General features: G+C 41.6%; 1 pseudogene; it reads right to left on the reverse strand.

Moving 5' to 3' along the window:
- Window positions 1–587: 587 nt before the first annotated feature.
- On the reverse strand, window positions 588–7,556 carry LOC140831202 (homeobox protein BEL1 homolog; annotated as a pseudogene).
- Window positions 7,557–8,131: the final 575 nt, after the last annotated feature.

Here is an 8,131-nt window from a genome sequence, read left to right on the forward strand (position 1 = left end):
TTAATGTGTATGATTGATTACAAGAGTTGCAAGACGATAAAAGTATCAAGAGAAAAATTACTCGGAATAATGATTATCTGATATTGAAAGAACAATCGAAATATTAGGTCTGAGGTACATTTTAAAATACTCAAGTTACACTACTACCATCAAAGATCATTTTTTGATATTAGAAAGGGTTGAAATTATAATTAATATTCAAATCATGGGACTTGGTTTAGTTTGTAATTGTCGATTTTAATTATATTGAAATTTAACATGAAATTCACCTTTCGCCTCCTCACATTTAACATGTCAATTATGGTAGATTCCCGTAGGGTAAGTTGTCATCTTGAAGTGAATATTTAATATGCTTCACAATTTAATATAACAAGAAAAAACTTTTAAGTTCCCAAAAAAAATTGGAACCCTGAATTTTATTAGAGCCACAAAAGTTTCATCATTAGCTTGCATGGTTACTACCAGCTAGCCACTAACCGACACCGTTTGAGTGTATTAAAAATAAAGAGAAAAAACATGTGTCGTATCAGTTTGATACTCAATATTATATGTGATGAAACAAATCAAAATTTGTCACCTCAATGATGAACACATATATTGATATGATAAGTAGACATCGTATCGAAACCGTACAATCTAGTATTTATTATATATATTCATACCACATGCATGAAGTTTAAGTTTACTACTTCCATCACAAACCCTTTTTTTCTTAAACTCCGGCTATATTAAATACATCGACAAAACATAAATACTTTTCGAGTTTTTTCCCCATAAAAAAAGGATAAAAAAAGAAGCTATCCTGCCAAATCATGAAGCAACTGTTCTCCCGCCACATTCCTGTAGGGTAAATTCTGGTTTTGACATTCCAAGATTGAATATTGAACTGTTTGACAATCTTCCATATCATATCTAGGGTAAAAAAGTGAGCTTTGTAAGCCATGCTGGTATAACCCCAATGTCAAAGACACCCCACCACCACCACCGCAGCCGCTATACGAGACGGTTGGGGTCCCACCTCCGGTCGCAGCTGAGTGATGAGGGTATGATTGGAAGTCCAATTCTATTGCACCAAACGAGTCCCCAACTCCACCAAAACAAAAATTCTTCACTTCAGTTTCAAAGGTTTTCTTGCTATTTTCACCATTTTTCTCAGGATCGTTTAGTATGGAAGATAGAGATTCTGAGTGAATTCTAACCAACTGATCATGTGTTGGCTTCTGATCTTCATTCCTTGAAAGTTTTTTATTCAGAAACTCGTCATTTTCAGAGCCATGCACGCCATCGCGAGGCTCTTTAAATTCTTCCAAGTACATTTCCTCCACCATAGGTTTCCATAGCCTTACTCTAGCATTGATGAACCAATTGGAGACCTGAAAAAGAAAGAAAAAAATAATTTATCGTACATGACAAGAAAATAATGTCATAAAGTAACATATTTTATTTAATGTAGGGGATTTGTTGAAGAAGAGATACATATGTGATACCCAACGAATGGGCCCATCAAGATCAGGCCCAAATCGGATTTTGAACTCCCGGTTCATCCCTAGCTAAGGTAGAAGGTCCATGATGGAACTCATGTATTCTCCTATAAATATTAGGTTTGAGAGTCTAATTATATATGGATTCATTTTATTGACTTTCAGCAGCACCATTAGCTGTTCTCTCATTATATTCTCAGTTGGCTATGCCGGGACACCCTCCAAGCCCCCTTCTAACGGTCCATTTCGTGATTTCAGGCCTAGAGTAAATTCAAGGTCTGCATTCGGACTGCTATCACCTGCTGCAACCGAAACCTAAATTTTAAGTGAGTACCACTTGGCGCCGTCTGTGGGAAGGTTGAGCTGAGACGTAGAGATGGTGGGTCGGAGAGGGAGCAGAAGGACTAATTCAGTGTCGTCGTGTCCTCATATGAGACCCAGACAACCTCTTCTTGAGGAGACGGGACGTGAACAACCTCGTCCTGAGACGAGAGCCGAATAAATTCGTCCCGATGAGAATGTGGGGAACTTAACCATATAACAGTTAGACCAATTCATTAACAATACATTAGACTAGGCCATGAAGAGGAACCAAAAGTCTATGTTTGCCGAAGAATAGGCCACTCGCCAAGAACGAGAGGAGAATGCTGAGGGCCATAAGAACAGCGTTGAAGAGACGTGGCCCCTCCCAAGTGGGGAGAATCCAGAGATGGGGGAGATGTGGAGAGAGATAAGAATGTTGAAGCAACAATTGAGAAACAGAGGGCCAATGCCCAAGAAAGAGAGTCCATTTTCCTCCGTCGTTTTGGAGGAAGGACTCTCCCAAGTTTTCGACAATCAAGCGTACTGACCTAGAATAACACTTGGAAATGTTTGAGAATGCGGCTTTGTTACGTCAGTACTCAGATGGATTTAGGTGCAAGGTGTTCCTTGGCACGTTGGTGAGATCAGCCTAGCAGTGGTTTAATGCGCTGCAGCCCAACTCCATACAGTCTTTCGAGGATTTTTCTACGGCTTTCTTACACCGATTTGCTAGCAGCAAGAGGTAGCATAAAAATTATCTAACCTTATTCTTTATGAAGCAACAAGAAGAGGAAACTTTGCAAGAATTTATCCAGCATTTCCACAATGCAGCGGTAGAGATACCAGCGGTGACCCTTGACATTATGATAAGTGCTTTCACCCAAGGACTGAAAGGAGGAGAATTCTTCAAATCACTAGTCAAGAAACCTCTGTTGAGCTATGATGACCTTTTAGCTCGGGCAGAAAGGTACGTACCTAGAAGACACACAACGACACAAGAGGATGGAGCAGCGACTGGAGAAAATGGGGTTGAGGGGGCGGAGAGAGGGGGTAGGAAGAGAGGTATTGGTGAGAGAGAAGAGGATAAAGCTAGAGGTAGAGGACAATTCTCGTCTCATGTTCCTCTGAATAGTAATCGAGACAAGGTGATGGAGGTGAGAGAAACAGAAAGAAAGTGGGAGAAATCGTACAGGGTTGAGAGTGATGCTAGATTGCCTCCGCTTGATAGACAAGAGAAAAGAAGAACCGAGAGAAAAGTTGGAGAATGCGCAAAGCAATGCTTTAACGAGGCCCTAGAATGCTTACCACCTTAGAAAATATTACTCTTGACTTTATTGTTAATGTATTTTGTTTCTGAATTTGTCCTACGTAATCGGTTGAAAATTAAAAAAATAAAGTTCTTGTATTAAGTTTATGGATGTTGTTGTATTATGAGGATGACATGAGCTGAAGTTTACCTATTTGGGCTATGCCTAGTAGAGGTGAGAAGATTGAAAATTAAATTTTTCTACTTAGGCTACGCCTAGTATAGAAGAAGAGTTGAGGAGAAGAAAAATTAAATTTTACCTATTTGGGCTATGTCTAGTAGAGGAGAAGATGTGAGGAGATTGAAAAATTATATTTTACCTACTTAGACTGAGCCTAGTAGAGGCAAGGGGCAAGGAACAATGACGAGTGAGGCTGCGCGAGGGAAGTAGGGCGAGGATGTGGCAAGGGCGAGAGGCGTGCAGGCAAGAAAGCGCTAGGCGAGGGAGGCAAAGGGCGAGGATCAATGACAGGAGAGGCTATGAGCGAGGTCGAGCAGCAGGGATGGGGCGAGGCGAGGAGAAAAGAAAGGTGAGGGCACTGTGCAGGAGGTGGGGCTATGCAAAGGGTATTGCGACAATGTGAGAAAGGGAAAAGCGCGAAGCTGTGAGCAGAGAGGCGAGGCGAGGCAGCACGATGCGAGCGATGAGGAAGAAGGAGGGGCAACATGCGAAGCGCGCAAGGTGTGAGCGCGAGTTGATGAAGGCAGTGATGGGCGAGAGTCGGCAGCGATAGGCTGGACAGGGGCGAACGTTTTGGGCGAAGTGAGACGAAGGTAAGGAAGCGGGATGAGAGATCGAGAGTGTGCAGGCGTTGGCGAAGAGAGGTAATATCAGGGGAGAATATCACGCAATGCTGTGCTGAGCGAGGCAGCGAGGCCAGGGCTGGTGTTGGCAAGGGCAAGGGCGAGGGTGAGATGGTGATGAGAGGAGGCTACGGGTGAGGGGCCGTGGCGAAGTGCGAAGGTGGGGCTGATGGAGGGGCGAGGCGAGCTCTGGCAAGGGTGCCGGCGAGTAGACGAGAAGGCAAGAGCTGGTGAGGGCGAGGGCGAGGGCGAGGGCGAGGGCGAGGGCGAGGGCGAGATGGTGATGAGAAGAGGCTACGGGTGAGGGCCTGTGGCGAAGGGCGAAGGCGAGGCTGATGGAGGGGCGAGGCGAGCGTTGTCAATGGGCGAGGGCTTGTGAGAGGGGAGGGCGGTGAGGGCTAAAGAGGCTGGTGGCGTGGCGGGGCGGGGTGGGCATTGGCGAGGGGCGAGGGCCGGCGAGAGCTGGTGCAAGGGCGAGAGTGTAGGTGGCGGTGAACTAGCGCGGGTGAGAGCGAAGTGATTGCAAGGGGCAGGTGAGGCTGGCGAGCGCGCGAGGGTAGGATGACGGGCAAGGTTATGGAGGGGCGTGGGTTTTGAGAAAATTTAAGTGGAGACAGGAGAATGAAACAAGGTGGGGATTGAATGACTATCTATAGGGGACCCGGCACAAAACTGACCTTTCACAATGAGAATGTGATTTAATTTGTTTCCAAATTTTTGGAGAATAATGAGCAACAGGAAAAGAATATACAACTCACATGTTGTAAACCGAGGACAACGCAATTAATCGAGCTTCGAACATGCGATTCAGTTCGACTTGAGAGGGGGAGACTGGTGATACCCCACGAATGAGCCCATCAGGATCAGGCCTAAACCAGATTTTGGACTCCCGGCCCATCCTTAACCAAGGTAGAAGGCCTATGATAGAACCCATGTATTCTCCTATAAATGCCAGGTTTGAGAGTCTAACTATGGATTCACTATATTGACTTTTCAGCAGCACCATTAGATGCTCTCTCATTATATTATTAGTCTATGACTTGAGCGTCGGAGGGGCTACGCCGGAACATCCTCCTGGCCTTCTTCTAACGGTCCTTTCATGATTTCAGACCTAGAGTAAATTCGAGGTATGCTATCACCTGCTGAAACCGAACTCTAAATTTTTATTGAGTATCAATATGCATATGCTTCCTTGATTACATAAATAAATTATTAATCTTGAATTAAATAATATAGGCCAAAAGGGACTCGCCTGGCTTTTAGAGAGACCTGTTTGGCGTGCTAAAGTTACTTTATCTGTATCATTTGGATACCTGTAAATATCAAGAAAACTAATCAGTACTAAAAAATTGGACTAATTAATTTATCTTTTAAAGATTTTTTAATAATTTTTTTGGTCGAGGATAGTGAGAAAGAGATGGGGTCCTGTGGAGGTGGTAACGAGTAAAATCCACTCAAAAAATAACACAGGAAACCAAGAAAATTCCACAAAGAAACAAATAAGAATAAAATAAATAAACTTACGACCTATCTATATACACGAACACAAGAAACAACGGAATATTATACGATTTCAACAGAAACTAACAAAAAAACCGGTTAGCGTCTGCAAAATAATGATTGACAATAAGCAAGAATCTGAGAGTACTATTAGAACAGCAAGCAGGAAGTTTCATTTTTTACTCCTTTCGCTGGATCAAGATTGTAATGAACATATACGTATGTTAGGAAAACTTATACTTGAAAATTATCATTTCATCACGGGTATATAAATTATGAACAATAGAGAGCAACTTACGGATGGAGAAAGTGTTGGAAAAGCCACTCACGAAGAACAGAAACCGATTTCTCGGGCAGGCCTCGTTGTGGCCTCCACGGATGGTTTTCCATCATGCTCGTTTGCTGGAATGCTCTCTGTTGCCTCAAAGCTTGATCAAGAAGTCTTAATCTGGGTGTTTCCCCTTTACTTGTGCCTGTTACTGCAGAATTTTTGTCTCCCATTGCCTTCTCTGTTGCCTTCATTTGACTCACAATTCCATCTTTTATGCATCTAAAGTGTGTTGACATAGCTCTTGACGCTAAGGCTGAATAAACACTCGCAGCTCCATTCCCAGCCACTGCTTCAAATGATGATACCACAGCCTTCATTTGATCATAGTAATGCTTGTACCTTTTATCCACCTGTAACCCCACCACCCAAAAAATCTGAAATTTAATGTAACTCCATATTCACCATATTTTCACCATGTGGGCATGCATTAATGGAATAGAGTCCCGAACGATTCAGATTTTAAAGCCTCCCACATTAATTTATATCAGTGAAAAAAAGGTTCATTCATCCCAAGAAGGAAAGAAGTGAAAAGTACTGAAAAATGATTATCTTTAAAGGAAGAAATTAAAATATTTATACCTCTTGAAGCATTTGAAACAACTTGGTCGTTCGTTTCTGCAGTTCCAAGTGGTCAAGAGCATGAAGTGATTGCTTTGACATGACGTTTTCATCCTGCCGTTCGCTGGTTTTCTGAATCTTTTGCTTGGAGTTCTCAGCTTTATTTGTTCCGAGATTACAGAGCTCGTTCAGAAGCTCTTGTGTAGGCCCCAGAAACTTTGAATCTCCAAACTGAAAGTTGTCTGGCATCATACAGTGTTGTTGTCGATGTACATTAACTGACCTAGAACTTGATGGATCAAATCTTAAATTAGCTTCTTGTCTGATTCCGAAAGATTGCAGGCCCATACTACTCGAAGGATTTGATGAACTGAGAGAGAGTGAAAGGACCTTTGCCTGGCCTTTCATTACCTTCACATGGGAAAACACATCTCAAAGATGAAAAATCCTCAAAAGATTTCTCTGGTGAAACCATTGAAGGATCAGTAATCCCAGTTAAACCATGCTTATAGGATTCACTAGAACTATTGGACCCGTTAATTCCTTTCAAAAAAGAAGAAGGTGAACCCACATGGTTTCCAAACTTGTTCGAGAACCCATTCCAGAAAACTGGGCTGTTTTCTTGGTTCAGATTCTTCGAAGGAAACCCTATTAATTCCATGCCTGAAGAACTCAAATTGTAGATCTCTGGATTGAGCTCAAAACCGTGCAACTGATCATTCACTAAATGAGCCTGCAGATTTTGATTCCCAATTGAATCAGCTATACAGAACTTATACATACTACCTTACTCACCGATCTTTCGCAAAAATCTTAACTCAAACCCGGAAAATACTAGAAAACCACCATTCTCAAGCTGAAAAAACGATCAAGATCCAAACCCATCAACCGAAGAACAACCAGATTCAAAACAAATATCAACCTTTCTACTGACAAGAAACCATACACACTTATTTTCTGTTTGTTGAATCTTTTCTTTCCCTATTGTGACATATACGCACCCTTGTACGTGCACTATGTTGGGATGCTTGGGGTAATTACCATATATGAGATGGGTGCTACAGTAATAGTAATACGTACGCTTTAATATATAGATAATATGGTGGCAATACAAATGAGACCTTACTTTTGTTACTTACTCTGATTTACCCAACAAGAAAGATCATGCCATGGAAGCAAACAGAGGAAAAGGAGATGCACAAATCTTAGATCCCAAATACAAGGGAATAAATAGGGCCTCATCATTGATCATGTCCTCTAAACTTATTAATATATTCACCCACACACACACACACACACTCTCAAGATTTGTTTCTATATACGTGTTCAGACAGACAAAAGCAATAAACTTTCGTTGTTCATGCATATATATACAGTTTCCATGATTATAAAAAGTCCATAAATAGAGTGGTGCATATGTAGGCGATGATTGCATGCAATGTTGTTCGATCACACCTACGAATCCCAAGACCTTGAGTAAACAGCAGATGTATGTAGTATGTAGCAGTCTTTTCAGACACGGGTTGTTGCTTTGACCTATGCTTTGTGATCAAGTTTCAATGCAACGGTAAATATCATCACTTATACTAAATGAGGCAATATTATGATCCCTATTTTTGTTAATTCACAAATAATCGTAAAACAGCATATATATGTTTCAACTGTAAACTAAATTTGAGGGCTTGGCTTGGCTTGGCTTGGCTTGGCCTTTTTCTCATATTTTTATTTATAAAGCACCACTCTACGAGACTATTGATAAGCTAAATTAATCTTATAATTTCTTATCTTGGTTGATATGCATTTATTTTCTAAAATATTTATGATTTCAGTATTAAAGATAATTTATTA

The sequence above is a fragment of the Primulina eburnea genome, chromosome 4 (assembly GCF_022965805.1).
Source record: "Primulina eburnea isolate SZY01 chromosome 4, ASM2296580v1, whole genome shotgun sequence".
Lineage (NCBI taxonomy): Eukaryota > Viridiplantae > Streptophyta > Magnoliopsida > Lamiales > Gesneriaceae > Primulina > Primulina eburnea.